The 17,877-nt window shown below is 45.2% G+C and overlaps 1 protein-coding gene and 1 long non-coding RNA gene across 10 annotated transcripts in view; one reads left to right on the top strand and one right to left on the bottom strand.

Moving 5' to 3' along the window:
• LOC112932849 (uncharacterized) overlaps window positions 1-10,973 on the bottom strand; it is a 76,181-nt gene extending 65,208 nt beyond the window's left edge. The window contains exon 1 of the long non-coding RNA XR_003237570.2: window positions 10,870-10,973. This is a non-coding gene — a long non-coding RNA (uncharacterized lncRNA). The remainder of the gene's footprint in view (window positions 1-10,869) is intronic.
• The window catches only part of TENM3 (teneurin transmembrane protein 3), a 2,512,213-nt gene that overhangs the window by 1,898,282 nt on the left and 596,054 nt on the right, over window positions 1-17,877 (top strand). For 2 of the 9 annotated variants that reach the window (XM_072763865.1, XM_072763862.1), the window contains exon 1: window positions 10,729-10,979. The exons of 2 other annotated variants lie outside the window; for them this stretch is intronic. The gene's annotated coding sequence lies outside the window, so the exon portion shown is untranslated. Of the gene's footprint in view, window positions 1-10,728; window positions 10,980-11,296; window positions 11,532-12,149; window positions 12,419-17,877 lie in introns of those variants that run through there. 5 more of the 9 variants (XM_072763864.1, XM_072763860.1, XM_072763866.1 and 2 more) reach the window with 4 other exon arrangements.

Here is a 17,877-nt window from a genome sequence, read left to right as displayed (position 1 = left end):
TTAATTTCCTGTAATAAATAGAACTAATACATATTTAAAGTTTCATTCAAAATCTATACAAGTTTGGTCTCATACATATGCTATTAAACAATATAGTCAGCAAAAATTTGTACCCAATAATCCAACTACAGAAGAGAATTGAAAATTCTATTTGAATTTACAACTTATTGATTTTACTGCTCTTAGAAAGAATGATTCAAGATCTAATTTTGAAGTGTCACTGAATTTTCAGCTGGAATATCTTCAAACAGATATTCTCACCCTCTTAATTTTGTGGATTTTGGTTTCTTCCTGAAATGGAAATGTGTCACTTTTGAAAATAATTCAACTATAGTTATTTGCAACAACCTCTCTTTAATAGGCTTATGATAAAAACTGAAATATCTATTAGCTTTATGCAAAACATTGAGCCCAGGGCAATACTTCTCAAACTTCCCTGCAAGTAGGAATACTCTGGAAAGCCTTGTTAAAAATGCTAGCTTATTGGTTGTGTCCTTGGAGATTCTGATTCCATAGGGCTGAGGTAAGAGCCAGGAATGTATATGTTATTAAGAACTCCCAGGTGATTCTGATACAGGTGATCTAAAGGTCGCAGTTAGAACCCTGTTGATCTAGGACTACCAGATTTTGTCATCTTGTTTATTATCAAGCTAATCTTTACATTTAATATAGAACCTTTTTGTTATCAAAATCTTTAGAGTATAGTAAAAGTTGATTTCTAATAAATTTGAAAATAAATATGACTCGTACCATGGCCTTTAGATTTAAATGTAATTTCCAAGTAACACTATAAACTCTTGAGGCAAGTTTCCAGTACTCACTCATCAGTATAAATAGACCAAAGGTGATGGAAGAACTCCATTAAACCAGGATCATTAAACCAAGACCCTAACCTACGAATCTCACACACACACACTCTCTCTTCCTTCCAGCATCCTTGTGGTTTCTCTTCAGTATAAGCTGTTCTCCCTTCTTTCTCCCCTAACTCAGATTCTCTCTCTGCCAATTTCCTCCCTTTTAATAGCCTCTTAGCTCATAATCTTCTCATGGCCTACTTTTTTTTTTTTCCTCCTAGATATCTTATCCAAGGATAAAAGAGGGGAAGGACATCCTGGCCTTTCATAGATTTTTGTGGATTAAAACTGGTGGATTTGGAGGCAAGGGCTAGGAAAATAGTGTTAAGTAAACAGAGAGAAATTTGGATAGTTCCAATGGCCAGCCCAGAACCTTCTCCTAGTCTGCTTGAGAAACGCCTGGCTTCTTAGATTTTTCCCTAAACCAGACAAAACCCAGAGCTATATCTTCCTCAGAGAGATGAAAGCTCAGATCATATGGCCTGTCAGAACTTGCTTATTCCAATCTGAGTCCTTTAGCCATTTCATGGCCTTAACCTACAATTCTCCTCCTTTTAGGGATTTATCATTCTATAGAGCAAATCGGGGTTTGCCGTCTGAATGTAATGTAAGCCATACACACCAAATCTCAGCCAGGAGAATACCTAAAATGTTGTTAGAAATACCTTTTTTATGCCCCATTTGAGAAGACTTGTACTGGGAGTAGTATATTTCGTGTGTCATCTTTAAAACAAACATACAAACAGATAAACAATTCCACAACCCATGAAGATGATTGCTTAGCCTTCCAGACACAAACTCATGTGAGTTTGATCTAATTTACTTGTGAAATATGGGTTTATGAATGATCCAGTTTCAGTCTCTTAGAGAAATCAGTTCTGAGTCAAACACAGACTTAGAATGAAGAAATAAAGAAGACACAAAATATCAAAAACCTGTGTTTATTTAAATTTTCTGAAGTCTTAAGGAAGCTATGTGTCTCACTATCTCCATTTCAAGTGGGTACAATGGTCTATGATATGCCTTGCTATTTTGAGAAAATAGTGTCTGAACATGAACTGCATCATAGATGTGTGTGTTGAGAGTAGCAGTGGCATCGATGATGTGAAGAGCTTTTCCTTCCCAGCATTTTCAGACAGAGGTGGGACTTCTAAAATCAGTCACACACACACACACACACACACACACACACACACACACACACAGGCAAAATGTGAGTCTCACCTCTCTGCTTACTTGTCTTTAGCTGATATTTCACAGACAAGAAGTTTTGTGAGCCTGAACCCTAAATGATCTGTTAATGATTTGGGATTTTAAACAGTTCCCTCTGAAAGGTGGTTCTTGTAATCAAGTTTGACATGAAAATAGTACTGTCATTAAATTCAAGGAAATGCCATAGTTTAATGCTTAATCACATTACATTTAAGATAATTTGTACGTCATGAAGCTATATTTTGGAAACATGAATGCACACTTTACTACTGAGCAGACCATAGATCTACCTAGACTTTTAGCCTCTGAGCACTTTGGTATTGAATTGTAGTTTCAGGAAGTTGGTGTAGAAAAAAAAATGCCCATCTATTAATTATATTTAAAGGCTTTGGAGAATACATACATGTAATTAAAATGCCAATGATGACAAATAATAGTGCCATGATTAATTTCTTGCAGAGCCAGTATCTTTCTTTCAAGGAAAAAATTCTTGCCCCTTCACCCAGCTGATGAATTCCCAGGAGTATTCCTAGGCTCCAACTTGAAGCATTTTAATGTGTTCTTTTTTTTTTTTTTAAATGCAGTTCCGATTGTTTGTCTTACACATTTTTGTGTATAGATGTTGTCTGGGTGATGGAAGGTAGGGATTAAACTGGGTTTCTTACAGGGTCAATTTACAGGGTAAATTCAAAAGGACTGAGCAGATAAATTTACATTTTCAAGCTAAATCATTAAAATTATGGTGAGTAATACATCTTATAAAGATATTAACATACACCTAATAGGTCACCCACACCCACGGCAGAGTTTTAGTACTTCTCAGTAATTCCATTTACTTGACATAAATGGTTTTGTCTGATTGCTCTAACCTATCATGATACCTTGAGCAAAACAACTGATGTCATTCAATAAGGAGTTAGGATCCATTAAAGAGAAGCCCATTATAACATTTTATACAATCTACAATGCAAATGAGAACACTGTTTAAACATAAAAATGGGAAAGAAAATCTGAAGGAGGCTGAGTATTTCCTAAATTTAAAAAAAGAAAAGCTAGTCTTGACTCCTAAGATTTTAAAAATATCCTGCAAAATATCAACCCAAAATTGTGGAATACCTCTTTGTCTTCCCAATCTAAGGATTCAAACTTCTCATAATGCACAGAAAGATCTTCCAGCAAGAACCCCCCTCCATATACAACATTGTGTTAAACTTCCTCCAATTGTTCAGCTAATTCTTATGCTTCTCCAATTTTACTGGATATGATGTTTTTATTGGGGTTCAGGGAAGCATGGCTAATGACATCAGCAAGCTTTGTGATTTCTCGCTGCCAGTTTTCTACACAACTTACACTTTTGTCACTCAAACGGCACCAAATTGCTCCAACAATTAATCTTAAAGTGCAGGAGCAGGGGGACTTTTAAATGGACCCCTTCTTGGGATTTTGTGTTAAAAACAGAAAAGTTCCCATGAGTGAAGGGGGTAAGTGAGCTTCTCCAGCCTCTGCTCTCCCCCAGGTCTCACTCTTCTGTGCCACCCCCTCCCCAAAGGAATGAATTACATTTCTCTTCTTGTCCTTTAAATGAATAGCATAGTTTGGGTGAAATTATCGGGCAATTGCATGCCTTTTATGCAGATAATGCTATTTGATGAAAGCGGTGTTTTGATCTGCTAAGGATAATACAGATCCAGGGTTGGATTCATTGGTGAGAGTAAAGCTGTCTTCTGTGATAACTTCATCTCAGCATGAGGTCAGTCGGCGAAAACTAGGATGGAGGATTAAAAAATGACACAGTCGGAGCAGTATTCAGTTCCCTGCTGTGCTCCTGGCTGCACACTATAGCTTATGTTTCTGATCTGTTATGGTATTGTCTGCCTTTCTCTCTCCGAGCAGAAAGAGATTGCTTAAAACTTTTCTTTTTTCAGCTAGAGGGATTAGTTCTGTGCAGCTTTTTTAATTAAAGAAACTGTATCTTTTTCAAGGCAATTGAAAGCTGCAAGGGAAGGACCATCAACATCCATAACTCAGTACTATTATCTGTAAAAAGTGGGAGCTCTAAATTTGATATTCAAACACAGGAAAAGGGAGCTCTAGAATTCTGGTTGTGTTCTTAACCTTCCTTGATGCCTGGGATCCCCAAATGAGGAACAGCAAATACATTATTTGGGCTAAGTCCCCAATATGCTCCCATAAGTCGTAACTTCCCTCCACTTTGCGTTTTGAGCGTGGCCGAGCTTGCTTAATTAAATCTTGATGATGAGAGCGAAGTGCCCTTGAAAATTGTGTGAGAGGAAATAGGTTGGACTATATATCTTTTTCTTTACCCAGAGATCATTTTTAAACATTTCCATTCTCCTGAAAGTGATAACAGTAGAAAACGTCTGCTTAATATGGGCAATTTGCATTTAAACAGTGCAAAGTACGACGTTATGGTACTTTATCACCACGCACCTCCGCATTTGTGATAAGCGGTCATCATCTTTATTAATCTGAGGGGGGCATGGATTGGATCTAGCCAAAGTGATGATGCATTTGTCAGGACGTATCCATTTGAGTTGAATTTATAGCTCAATTTAACCCAGGTTAATGTCGAAAATCCTCAAATGTTTCAAATAAGGCCCATATGGTTATCACTTTACAAAGCATACAGGCTCTGCGCTTCGGTTGCTATATACACATCTCCAACTAAATTCCATGCCACATCAATTAGAAACAGTCCTCCTGAGCAGACAGGAACAAACAGAGATTGTTTCCCCAATACCAGCTGAACCCTTGTCTTGCAGAAATGAAAAGCAGTCATCTTAGGCTCTCCACTTCTTACCATTAAAAGTCCAAAGGAATTCGGTAAACAATAAGGGTGTCAGGGTATCATATTTAATAGAAAATACTCTGAGTATCTGCATTTGATAGGTGCCTACTATCAATTTTTCCAAATTTCCGTATACACAGTTCACTGAAAAAGAGGAGAACAAAATCTGATATCTTGGCTTTTCCCCATTATTCTTGTCTTTACTTCAGACTATGTGTCTGAGAAGTCAACCAAGTTCAGAGGTGAATCGATGTGGCTTAATATCATAACTAGAATTTTTAAACTATGTGCCATTAAAAAACTGGGTGACCAGAAAGTGGAGAAGGGTACTTAATAAATATATTTTTGAAGTTAATCTTATGTATGACCTATCCTTTTATTTTAATAAATTAATTTTTATTGGTGTTCAATTTACCAATATACAGAAAAACACCCAGTGCTCATCCCGTCAAGTGTCCCCCTCAGTGCCTTTTTTTTAAAAGAAAATCAAAATGAATAGGGTGAAAATATTTTATTCATGCATTCACTCATTCATTCAACAACCACTTAATGAACATCTTCTGTATGGCAGCCCTTTGTGCTGCTAAACCCCGTGGTTTTAAGGAGCTATTGGAAAAGGCCCATATAATAAAACAGTGGCAGTATTTATTACATGCAGAAAATACTGTGGAAGGTCTTCCAAGGGAGGGAAGTAACATTAATAGGCACTTTAAAAATAGGTGTTTCAGAGGCTGGGAGTACTGGACATCCCAGACTCAGGAGTGGGCAAAGGGAAGAGAGAGCAGGACACTTCTGGGAAATGAAAAGGTGCTTGGTGGGACTACAAATAAATGCAGTCACTCGATGCCTAGATTTTTAATCTATATCTACAAGTTAACTTATAGACTGGATCCTGAAATATCCGTAGGACATCATATTATTAGCAAAATTGTCTTCCGTCATCAATTAAACCTTGCCAGCAGCTAGTGTCTACCTTAAATACACTAGATATTGTATATGTTGTATTCCTTAAATATGGTGTATATATGCTGCTTATTAAAAAGCTGTCCGGGGCAGCCCTGGTGGCGCAGCGGTTTAGCACCGCCTGCAGCCCAGGGTGTGATCCTGGAGACCCTGGATCGAGTCCCATGTCAGGCTCTCTGTGTGATGCCTGCTTCTCCCTCTGCCTGTGTCTCTGCCTCTGTCTGTCTATGAATAAATAAATAAAATCTTAAAAAAAAAAAAAAAAAAAAAAGCTGTCCGTAGAAAATGTGACAGAGCTTAAAGGGCACTTTCATGCTATTAATGACTGAGGTTTCATCTTTCAGCATGGAATAATGTGGCACATTTTAAACACATATGTGGAATTAGACCAAAATTGAAAGTGCCACATAAGAAAGGATGCTTCGTTGTTCAAAATCCTTCAAGGAACTGGGTTTTTTCTATGTGACGGAAGCAAAACCAAGGCAGCACTTGGGTTGGGCTCTGCAAATACCTTTTCACGGAGCCAGGGTGGGAGCCACGTGTGGGCTCTGTGTATCCAGTGGAACACAAACCCGTGTACTGGAAAAGCATGGGCCCGTTTAAAGGTTCATTTGTCCGATCACCAGTTCACTGGGTAGCCCCAAAATGGATTTGCATGGAGAGAGGCCTTTCTTGCTTTAATTAAGGTAATGAAAGCATATTTTCCACCACCAATAGGCACTTAATTTTATGACTTGATCAGTGATCAAATTAGAAGATTTGTTTTACAGTGTCTCTCAACCTAACGGCAAACAACTGATAACTTTAGAGCTACTTGAGAGACTTTGGTGTAAAAGTTAGGTTCTAGTGCTGTAAATTGCTCCAGATTCGTCGTTTGCAAAGTGATTTGTTTAACACTCCAAGTGCCTAGGACTCTGGCTGGGCTCTTCCTTCCCCTGACTGCCAGCCTTCAGCCTCTGTTCTAAGCTGCTCATCACTTATTGTCCTCAGTTGAGACATAACATCCTTTTGGAAGTAATATAGATTATTGGCTTTCCTGATCTCTTCGAAGGGTCAGCGGGAAGTCCTAAATGTCTAAACTGTGGCTCCCTGAGTCATTTCCCCCCTTCCTTAGCAGCGCCCAGAACCCCTTGGGTGGGAGAGGTTGCAGTCCCAATGTGAGCCCTACAGTCAGGCCGTTCTTGCCTCAGTTTGCTAGAGCAGATGTAGTAACACCAAAGGATGCCCACGCGTGGAGCGGTGCCCAGGAACCTCCCGGGAGAGCCTCCTACCTGCCTGCCTGGTGCTCCCCTTCTCACGCCTCAAAGCCCCGCATGTCAAGGGAGGAAGTGGCTGCCGAGACCGGCTGCGCCCCACGGGAGGGAGCCAGGAAGGAACAGCTGCCACCCAGCCTCCACGGCTGGACCTGTAGGACAGGAGGCGAAAACTGACATCCCCCAAAGCATCAGCCCCCAGGGGAGGCTCACGTGATACCTACTCAAAGGGATTGGCATCACCTTCAAGTGAGGAGCGACCCTCCCCTGAAGTGGGGAGTTGATGGAGCCCCAGAACAGGGGCTGGTGGCCCAGCCTCAGCAGCAGGGCCAGAGCCTGTCCCTTCCCCACCCGATCTCAGTCCTGAGGGCACAGCCTTTCCTTCCTAATCGCAAAGTGGTTCGGTCTCTGATCTGCCTCCCCAGCAGGCCGTAGGGGTTTGCAAGGGCCAGGGGCGTGCATTTCCAGGTGTGGGGGTAGGGGCTGCAAGGGGAGCTCAGCAACGATTTTTTTTTCCGGAGAGCTGCGTATCACTGTGACAAGGGGGCCCCACGGGAGGTCGATGCCGCCAGCTCGGCCCCATTATCCTGTGCACGACCGACCAGCTGCCTTAACGCGGCAAAGTCACCAGCCGCGCCGGCAGAGTTTGCTGTGAGCGGCCAGAGGTTTGCAAAGCAGACAGCCACGTCTTGCATTTCTTCTCCTGCTCAGAGTTTTTATTGCAGCCGAGGGCACGGCGTGATCTCCCCACCGTCCCCGCCCTCCCCTGACAACTGCTCAGCGAGGCAAAAAGCCTGATGGTCACGTAGCAAGCCGCCTCTCTGCTTTCCAAGGATGCATTCGGAGGAGAAAGCGTTGGTATAGTTGGGCACTGTACAACATCAGCTTTCCCCAACCACCTCGAATGATGGAACTTCTTTGTTAGTGAGGAAAAAAAAAAACGAAAAAACAACCCACCACCCACGAAGCCTCAAACTTAACACACGTAAACTGCCTGGATTTCAGGCTTAGCCTTCCACTCGCAGACGGTGGTTGAGGACACCCCGTGGTGTGGCACAAAGTGCAGGGGCCTGGGTGAACGAGTTCTAGAGTTATTTCGTCTACGTTGCAAACAAATAGTGTGAACGTTCAGCATCACATACTGGAAAACTTCGAATATCATGTAACGGGGAGCTGGGCTAGAGACAAGCTTCAAGATTTATTACCATTTCTAAATTTTATGAGTTCTATTGTTTCCTATGCTCATTACCAGCTTTAGCTATAATGAGGGCTGAAAAGAGAAGAGCTGAAAAGAAGAAACATGCAACTCCCCCTTCCCCCCCCCCCCCACCTCCTGCCTGTTCTTTTTTTTTTTTTTTTTTTTTAACCTCCTGCCTGTTCTAAGGCAATTGACTTCCTCTGTTCTGGCCTCTTTAGGACGGGTCTTATCTCTTTGTGTGTGTGTGTGTGTATTCCTAGATAGTAAGGTACAAAAGAGCAAGGGGGAGTGTTACATAGACACTTAAGAAAGTTTTGAACACTTAAGATGTTTTTGTGGGAACTGGGCTACAAAGGTGATTTATGCAACACCCTTTATGTTTCCTGATGATCAGATCATCAGGGATGCAAATTTTAAGTAGCTGGTGTGACTGGCATGTAATATCTGCGGTACAGCTTCACAACTCAAAAGTTTTCTTAAGAAAATGAGGATGGCTAGGCTGAGAGGGGAATAAGCATTCGTTTGCCCCCGCTGCCCTTTTATATTTTCAAGTGTGAAACATGCAAAACAGGAAAGAGGCTGGGCCACCCCAGGGCGACTCCAGATTCCTGCGAGTAGGTGTCCTTGCAGTGCTTCGCGTCACTGGCAACCCCGGGAGTGGGGTCACCGCGGTCACACATTACCGTTGGTGTCCTAACCAGTGGGTGCGTCTGGTCACTTAACAACTTCGGGAACTCGGTGCGACTGGGCGCGCTAATTCAAGTTCAGGGACTCTCCTGGTCAATCCTGCCCAAAACTTTGGAGAAACTCTACGAGGAAGCCTCAGGCTGTCCTAGGAGGCACTGCTCTTGTTTTCCGAGGGCTTAGTCTGTCTCTTGTTCTGCGCGGAGTTACAAACACAGGTGTCTGTCCTTCCAGCCCGGGTCCCTCCCCGTTAGGGGCTGGTCACCTGCTCTGAAGGTGAAAGTGGAGGATGCAGGGAGCAGGCTGGGAGCTCGCGTTCCCCGGCCAGGCTGCTTGGGTCAAGGGTGCCGGCGGCTGGGAAGGCCTGGGGTACTAATTCAGGGCTGCTCCCGGGCGGGGGAGGCTAGGGCGCCGGGAGGGGAGCCCGGGGGGTGGTGCTAGGGCTCCAGGAGGGGAGCCTGGGGGGGGGGCGCTAGGGCGCGGGGAGGGGACCCCGGGGTGGGGGCTAGGGCGCGGGGAGGGGACCCCGGGGGGGTGGCTAGGGCTCCGGGATGGGAGCCCCGGGTGGGGGCCTAGGGCTCCGGGAGGGCAGCCCGGGGTGGGGGGCTAGGGCTCCGGGAGGGCAGCCCGGGGTGGGGGGCTAGGGCTCCGGGAGGGCAGCCCGGGGTGGGGGGCTAGGGCTCCGGGAGGGCGCCGCGAGCGCACTCGCCCCAGCCCCGCTGCGGTGGGTGCGGAGCAGGTTCCAGGGGGCGAAGGTCCGGGAGCGGCTGCGCCAAGGTCGCGGACCGGGTGTCCAGAGCGCCCCGCTGCCGGAGCTGCCTCTGCCCCGGGCGGGCTTCCCGGAGGCCCGGGAGCCCGGCGCTGGGGAGTCGGGAGCGAGGGTGTTGCAGGGAACTTAAGTGGGTAGAAAGCGGCAGTGATCCTGCGGAGAGCAGTAAACTTTCCTTTCCCTCCCACCGCAAAGTGGAGGCCGGGGCTGCGTGGGGCTGCTCATCTGCGTGGGGGTGGGAGGATGCGGGGTGCGCAGCCTTTAGAGGCCTCCCTCCAGGAGCCGTCCCCCCGCCGGTGCGCGCCGGGGGGACGGGGGGGGGGGGGAGGTCCCGGGGCTGCTCCGCCGCCGCCGCCGGGTCGGGGCTCCCGGGGTCCCGGGGTGCGGAGCCCCGCGCAGCGCGCCCAGGTCACTGGCGCTTTCAGCCTCGCCCGAGAGGCCAGCCTGGAAGGCAAAGGCGCAGGGCATTTTCAGAGCCTCCTGTAAGGGACCGGCCGCCTCCCGGGTGGAGATCCTTAACTGCACCCTTCGGCCTCGAATCCATCTTCCCCGCAGCGTCCCGCACTCCTACCTCCTCGGGTGACTCCGCTGACCTGGAGTGCCCACCCTGCGGAGGGACCAAGAAAAGTACTTGTCCTATAAGGCTCGAGGTCTGATTGCACCGGGGAGTGTTTCTCCACTGGGGTCCGAAGCACGGAGTGACCCGCCCCCTCCCCCAGCCCCCCCCCCACGCACGTACCCCCCCCCCCTGCACTTCGTAGGTGCGCGTGAATGTAAGTTCATTAGTGTTTGCAATCAGCGGCGGGCCGACCCCTCATCAGGGCCGCCAGCCGGCAGGAGCCATTCATCAGCGTGAAGTGTTATTCACGGATGACCCCTAAATCGCGGCGAGGGTAGTAGATGCCCTGATTGGACACCGCACGCGGGCCTCGGAGCTTCCCCGCGCCCGACGCGGCCGGGAGGGGGGAGGGGGAGGGGGAGGAGGAGGGAGCCAGGGAGGGGCGGCGCCGTGGTTCAGTCCGGCAAATCCCATTTGACAGCAAGAGGCAGCAAACGGGGGAATCTCGGTCTCCTCTCAATTCTTTTTTTTTTTTTTTGGAATTAAAAAAGAAGAAGAGATAAAGTACCTGTCACCTTGACAAGTGGCGGAGCGGAGGCGCCCAGGATCATAAATGATCAGAGCCGGGTCCAGCTCGCCCGTGGCCGGGCTCTCCCCATCCGCACGGGGAAGCGCATGGTAGGCTCCTCGCCGCCCGCACACCCGCACACGCGCACACACACGCGCGGACACGTGGACGCGCCCCCCCCCCCCCCGCCCCCGCCCCGCGCCCGGGTCACACAATTAAGGTCCTGGATGCGGCTGCCCGGCGCGGCGCCCTCGCCTGCTCGCCTCCCCCTCCCCCTCCCCCTCCTCCCCCTCCTCCTCCTCTTCCTCCCTCGCCCCCCGAGGACCGAGGACCGCAAACTCGGGCCGGGCCTCCGGGCCGAGCTGGAGGCTCCGAGGGCCCGGCGGGAAGGGAGAGGGAGGGGGGAGGGGGAGGGGGAGGGGGCGGAGAGCGCGCGCAGGGGAGGAAAAGAAAGTGAACTCATTGGCGCTCCTGCGCGCCGCCCTGCCCCCGCGGCCGGGAGGGAAGTTGTAACACTTGCCGGCGCCCCCGCCCGCCCGCCCCGCTCCCACGCTCCGCTCCCTCCGCGGCCCCCTCCCCCGCGCCCGGCTCCTTTGAATGTGGCCAAGCGCGGCGCGCGCGGCTCGGTGGACGCGGCGGCCGCGGCCGGGGACGCCGAGCGGGTAAGTGGGCGCCGGCGCCGGGGCGCCCTCCTGCCTGCTCCCGGGGTCCTGGCGCCCGGGGCGGGGGCGCAGCGGCGGGGACCCCGCGCTGCCCGGGGGTGGGGGGGCAGGTCGGCCGGCGCGGGTGGCCCGGGAGCAGCCGTCCTGGGCGCGCGGTGCCCCCTCCACTCCCCTCCCCTCCCCCGCCCTGCCCTGCCCTGCCCGGGTCCGGCCTCCCCGGCCCCCCCCACCCCCCGCCCTCGCGTCTGACACCTCGGGCCGCCGGCTCAGGTGGGAGCTCGGGGCTCGGCGCGGCGGTTCCGGGGAGCCCCGGGCTCGCGGGTCCCCCCTCCCCTCCCCCGAGGAAGGCAAGCCCGGAGGGGGTCCGGCCCCGGGGCGCTGCGTGCTCCGAGGAGCTGCCCGAGGAGACCCCGGGGGCTCCCAGCGAGCGGGAAGCCCCGAAGTGTCGGCGCTTTGCGGGGCGGTGCACGCGGGGCTTGTCCAAGTCGCGGGCCGCCGAGCTGGGAAGGCGGGGGGCGCGCAGCCCGGCGGGACTTGGCCTGGAAACTCTGATGGGGCCGCAGGCAGGCGGACCCCCTGGGGTGGGCACGCAGGGCGCCCGCGGGCCCGTGGACCTGCGCCCCAGCTCGGGCTGGGCGAGCCTCGCGCCGCGGTGGAAGGAGCTTCACGTGTTTTCCGTGGAGGTGGACCGCGGTGATCCCCGCTCAGCACCCTCCTCCGTGCGGGTGGAGTCCACGCTCGGCACCGCACCTTCCCGGGACTTGCAGCGGTGACCTGCTGCTGAGCTATTGAGGGGAAAGGGTGGCAGGTAATCCGACCGCGCAGCAGCCGCAGAGGCAGGTGTTTTCTGAAGTCCCGAGGATTCAGAGCTGCAGAAAAGTTTCCAGGTACTTCTGGGTAAGCGCCGAGCCGGGGAAGGGGCGAGCGAGAGCTGTCCGAGCGCTTCCCGCAGGGCCCCAGGCCGCGGGGTCCCGGAGAGCCCGGGCTGCCTCTTCCCGATACTCTTGCTTCTTATCTTGTGACAATGTATTTGTCAAACATTTGTAGGCTCTAGCAGATTCCACTGGGTGGTCTTTTCCCTCGAAGCAGAAATAGGTTCAAGCGTTACCTTTCCTTTCTGTTGTCAAAAACAAGACAAAACAAAAAGACAGGACTGGCATCTTTGGGAAGCTTGGAAGCGTACCCCCAAAAGGCGGTATTGCAGCTTGGCAGAACTTGCCATTTGATTCCTTCAGTGGATGTGTTTCAGATACGATGCATGCCCTCCTCCACACGGTTGCCTACCTGCTCAAGTATTTTTGGTCTCTCTAGCTAGCACATGAGGAACAGAGTTTAGAATTGAGAGAGTATAATGAAAACTCAAAGATTTCAATATTGCAGTTGACACAGACATTTTTACACAAGCAAGACACAAACGATCTTGCTTTGTGCACTCCTTCATACATTCTTAATGATCTAAAACTTCTAGCCTTTATTTCTTAGTATCTGAAATTCTTCTAAGAGCCGAGAAACTTTCGATTTGTGATTCTAAATGCAGAGCAAATATTTAATTCTTGCTCTAAGAGTGAGAGGTTAGTTCAGTAATAAGACTTGCTAATCCCACTTTAAAATGTCATGGCATTCACAAATTATTCCTAAATTCTTCAAAGATAGGGGTTTATAATGACTTTAGTTAAGTTATTCTATTGTGTATTTCAGGATTGAATGTATCTCTCTCTTCCTGTTGCATTTTCCTTGACAATTTGCCTTCTTTCTTATTTGAATTGTATTCTTCTTACTCAAAGGTACCGTTTGTTTGTTTTTTTTTTTTTGCTAGTGGTGAATATATTTTATTTTAGACAATTTTAAAGAGGATGTATGTTATGAGAGAAAGTTGTTCAAGTAAGACAAGTATATTTTTGCATATACTACACAGTTTTTATGAAAACACATTTATGTACTAATAACTATGCCAGTGCTTATATATTTGAAAAACACATATTAGTATCCTGTGCCAACAGCATTAATGTTAGCAACTCATAGACTGGGAGTATCGACCCTAATGAGGATTTCTTAATTTTGTGAAATAAAGCAGATAAAATTATAGTAGAATTCTGACTATTTTTTTTCTTTCCAAATTGAATCATTTTGTATGGCTGAGTTTTTTTTTTCTAGAAAGTAATGTTTTAGGTAAATTACACAGGCTTTGCTTACTATGATCTTGTAGGTGTGTCATGAGTCTTTAGGTTAGAAAAAAGAACCTGCTTTATTAGGGTGAAGACAAAGAAAGATAAGGATGCTTATCTTCGAATAGAAGAAAGCACCTAAATAGAGTGAAAAGTTTCAAATTTATTCTGAAAGAAACCCTACCCAAACAATAATGATCCAGTTAGCAAGTTCCAGCTACTCTTTCTTAGCTTTGCTTCTGAAAGCCAAGAGTTAAAATTATTTTCTTTGTAGAGAGTCAAGCAAATAAGACACCAGGCAAAAGTGTATGGCTATCGTTGTGAGTTAGAATGACCTATCAGGAATACTTGATCAACTTTGAGCTCGATGGACAAAAAATGATGTTTTTGCAATAGCTGTGAAAGCATGTTTGGAAATACTCAAGTTTGTCCTGCGTACAATGGTGCTGGGGAATGAGTCCCGATGATACTCATAGTCTAATATAAAAGCGTCGTAAATGCAACTTTATTTGTTTATTAATATTGATCATTTTAATAAATAGATTACCTCCTTTGATTTAAGCTCTATTTATCCCTGTAAAATTTTTATTTCTGGGCGGCTGAGGAGTGTCCTCAAGGTATTATACTTACGTGAATCAGGGTATTCAGCAGTGTTAATAAATTGTCGACTCTATTCCTGAAGATGTGCTTGTAGAAACCTGTTAGGCATGTTCAGTGACACATTGCTTCTCTACCCCGTGTTCTATTTGATAGCCGAATGGATTTGGACTTTCAGAACACACTTTCTTTACTTCCATTGAGAATATCAGCAAAGCATACGGTAATTTGCTATCAAACTTTTACTCTGATCCACACCCAGTTGTGTATCCCTTTGAATTTGCAGCTAAAGCCATTGTTCATATTTGTTTCATGCAGTGGAAGGATAGTCTGGAGGAGAACTTAACCCCCTTTATTCAAAATAAATAACTGTACCGAAAAGATAGCACAATGATGTTATGCTACTCAAAAGTTTTAGTAACTGACTCTTAAAAAATTATGTCATCTAAGCTTCTTTCAGAACACATTCAAAGACTTATTTTGGAGAGAGCAGATGTTTTAAGAATCCTGATGGATATTTTGTACTTAAAAAAAAACTTATAAGTTTCAAAACTGATTAATTGTTGTGTCTTATAAAAACTGATTTATTTCATACTTTTTTATACCAAGCATTACCATTATGAAGCTCTCCTTCTAATTGAGATTAATGTTTCTGAGCAAAGAAGTGGTTTAGAGGGCTGCATTCATTTTGAGTGCTGTTGTAATCAATTTTAGATACAGCATTCCACAGTGGGTCAGTTTGCATCCAAACCTGCCTTAATTATGTAGAATTAAACCTGCCTTATTATTGTTGGTGATTGATAGTAATACTTCTACATCTTGAGAAGTCATTTGTTTCCAAACAAGTGTGATGGCTTGTATGAGTTTTAAAATATTGCTTCTTATAATTAAAACATCCTTTTGGGGACTTAATTTGAACTTTCTCTAAGAATTATATAAAACATGAGGAAACAATTCATTAATGCATATTCAACTACGATAGCCTTTTTTTTTTCTCCAGATACAATATGCCTCAGGTGTATTTTCTTGTTCATCTGAGGGCTTTGTGGTCTTTTGGAGTCGTAAATGGTAAACATTATGCAACTAGGTTATTTCCTTTTTTGTTTATATCAATATTCTAGTTGAGTTTTACGAGGAATTCTTAGAATTATAGAATTCTACATCTTGCACATGTGTTATAACTTTATTTTGTAAGGGGGGAGGTATAATCCTCCCCCTGTAATCCTGACAATAATGCATGTGGAGGTAATTCTTTACCCTCTTTGGAAATCTGGAAAGATGGTGAATATTATCATCCCTACGGTGATGTTTGCATTTGTACCTTGGTTGTGTTTGGTCTCAACTTTATCAGCATTATCTTCTCTTCCGAGAGACCACGGGAATATTTTCTTGGACTTTGGTCCATATTGCATTGCTTACTGTGATGTATGCTTATAGTCTCGGTAAATTAAGATACTAAAAACACAGAATATAAGAATAATATAGATAAGTATTCTAAGATAGCCATCATCTATAGGATTTTTAAATAAAGATGTGACTGCTTTATAGTGAAGATAAAGTTCCCACAGTGACAGTGTTTTCTGATTTCAGGGGAAAAAAAATGACTTGGTAGGAAATATGTTTATTATATTTTAATTTTTTTCACTGTAATGATAGATTATGTACACTGAATTAGTGTTATTCCAGTTAAAAACATTAATTTAAAACAATTTGAAACATTAAAATAATGTACTTAAAATATCATTTTCAAAGCATTATTTTAGCCATCCATTAGAATATAAATTTCAAAATACAGAAACATGTTCTAAGATATATAGATGCGTCAAACACCAAAACCACAATAGGATTCCTTCATTAGAAAGAATGTTGATTTTTGTGTGTGTGTGTGTGATTTTGATTAAATAACTCAGGTGACTGGGTAGTTAGAACAGCTATGTAGGATTCCTGTAAAAGATAGTAATCCACTGAAACCTGCTTCTTTCTACTTTAAATAAGTCACCGAGCAAATGACTGTCAGTATCATAGAATGTACTCACAGGTCGTGAGTATAGGATTGCAACCATATCATATAATAATGATTATGATAATTATTATAGTAATAATAAAAAGGAGACCTTAGTAGCCCGTTGATACTCTGCTGGAAGACCTAGCACTAGGGTAGCATTGACTTTTCAAACAAGTTTGTGATAGGTGGCAGTCTTAACTGAGTTCCAAGACTTCAAGGAGGTAATAGATGGCTTTAATGTTTTAGGAGCCTGTGTTGAGTACCATGTGTCACATTACCCAACTATGGTTATATTCTTTCCTATAAGTTAAGGAGTTGATGATCGCTTATGGAGCGATGGCAGTTTTAAAAATCATTTTCCAAAACCACATCTGTAGTCATCTCTGCTTTCCTGTGGAACATACAAAAAAGAGATGATTCTTTTTTTGCAAATGGAGTATTTTGAGAAAAACAGGTGCATATATTCACCCTTGTATGTTCAGTTATACAAAAGTTATTGTGAGATGCTGTTTGTGAGAAAGCGTTTTCCGGTACCGTGGAATACTTTATACTTTCAATTACAGAAGTTGGGGAGGAGTGGGATGCCGTGATTTGGTTTGCCCTGGGGCGGGGTCATATTATTTAATAATAAGCAGCTATTTTATAACTGGATCTACTGGGTCTCTGCCTCAAAACCAAAGGAAGATACAGAGAGAGAAAGAGGAGGAGGGAGGAGGAGTGAAGAAGAGGAAGAGGAGAGAATATGAACATGAATATCTTTTATAAAAAGTGATGGTCCTTTGAGCTGCTTCTGTGTGTAGCACTGTGTTTACAAGGAAAAGCGATCTATAAAGGGCAAATTTGGTCATTGCAAGTTAATTGGGTAAGTACAGAAGAAAATTAACTTCTAAATTTTTTCACTTTTAAGTATTTGCATTTTAGATCCAGGAATATAAACATCACTAGTTTCTAAAAACTAATCAAATTTCAAATATTGTATATAGTACTTCATATTTACAGTGAAAAAGAAAATGTGTTAACAGTTCTACCTTATATTTTCTTTGTATATGGGACTGAACACCAAATTATAATTTTCTAATTCTCAAATTTATAGAGAGACTTAAAAAATAAACAGTCTGGTTATTTTAAATGATCATTTAGGAGGTGACTTACAAGGTCACTTATCTTTGAAGATACGGCTCATAATCAGTATATTTTAGTCATTCTGTCATTTCTTCAATTATTAGTTATACTTGCCAGAATCTTATGATAATTCCTCTTCAGATTGCCATAATTTAGCAAGAAATAACAGCCTGGTAATGACTGTCTGCCTTCAGCCAGATTCCGAACCACTTTTGAAGAGTAGGATGACATGAAATTGTGGTCCTTGCTTTTTCTAGAGAAAAAAAAGAAAGAAAAGAAAAGAAAAGAAAACGAAAGAAAGAAAGAAAGAAAGAAAGAAAGAAAGAAAGAAAGAAAGAAAAGGTATTTTAAGAGAATGGATTATTTCTCTCGAGTACAGTTCAGCTCAACTAATATTTTACGATGAGAATGTGGACGCACTATCAGTGTGAGGAAGTGAGGTGTCTTTTTTATTACA

Source organism: Vulpes vulpes, chromosome 7 (assembly GCF_048418805.1).
Source record: "Vulpes vulpes isolate BD-2025 chromosome 7, VulVul3, whole genome shotgun sequence".
Lineage (NCBI taxonomy): Eukaryota > Metazoa > Chordata > Mammalia > Carnivora > Canidae > Vulpes > Vulpes vulpes.
This window is presented reverse-complemented; position numbering and strand designations above follow the sequence as displayed.